General features: G+C 71.4%; 1 protein-coding gene across 1 annotated transcript in view; it reads right to left on the minus strand.

Annotated features, from left to right (window-relative positions):
* The window catches only part of KMT5B (lysine methyltransferase 5B), a 49,418-nt gene extending 49,050 nt beyond the window's left edge, over positions 1 to 368 (minus strand). Inside the window, exon 1 of the mRNA XM_011381637.2 lies at positions 71 to 368. The gene's annotated coding sequence lies outside the window, so the exon portion shown is untranslated. The remainder of the gene's footprint in view (positions 1 to 70) is intronic.
* Between the last annotated feature and the right edge of the window lie 328 nt (positions 369 to 696).

Here is a 696-nt window from a genome sequence, read left to right on the forward strand (position 1 = left end):
TGCCGGCCTCGGGGCTCGCGTCCTGGGTCCTGGCGCCACGCTGCCGCCTCCGGTGCCCGGGCGCCCTCACCTCATAGCCCCGGAGCCTCGCCGCCCTCGCCGCAGTCGCGTCGTCGCCCCCGGTGAGCCGCCCGGACGCCGCCCGGGAACGGTGGAAGAACACGAAAAGGAGTGCCCTCGGCCGGGCGGAGGGACACCACACCGGCTTGCGCCGCCCGGGCCGCTTCTGTTGCTTTTACGGGACTCTGCGGGGGGGAGGCGGAGAAACCCGAGGAAGAAATGAGTCCGCCGCCGGGTGCTCCCGTGGCGGAAGAACAAAAAGAGCGAATTTCGAGCGGCCGAGCCGTTGCCGAGCGTCTTTCGCGGCGGAGGGATCCACGCTGAGCGGTCGGCAGGGATCCCTCCGCCCCTTGCTGCCCTTTAAATCGCGGCTGGAGGCGGCGTCGCCGTGCGCCCCTTGGGCGCCACCCCGGTCCGCAGATACACCGATTGCCCTGCTCCTGCGGGGCCTGCGCGCTCGCCAACCCTCCCACCCGCGACCTTCCCCTCAGCTGCACCCACCGCGGACAGCTCCCGACCTAGGACCCGGGGCAGCCCTGGGGGATGGCAGGCTCCTCGCCCGCTGCGCCTCCCGGTTGTGCCGAGGGGAGGTGGCCCCACGGAGTCGAGCTTCTTTGTTGTGGAAATGAGTGTCGT

Source organism: Pteropus vampyrus, unplaced genomic scaffold (genome assembly GCF_000151845.1).
Source record: "Pteropus vampyrus isolate Shadow unplaced genomic scaffold, Pvam_2.0 Scaffold446, whole genome shotgun sequence".
Lineage (NCBI taxonomy): Eukaryota > Metazoa > Chordata > Mammalia > Chiroptera > Pteropodidae > Pteropus > Pteropus vampyrus.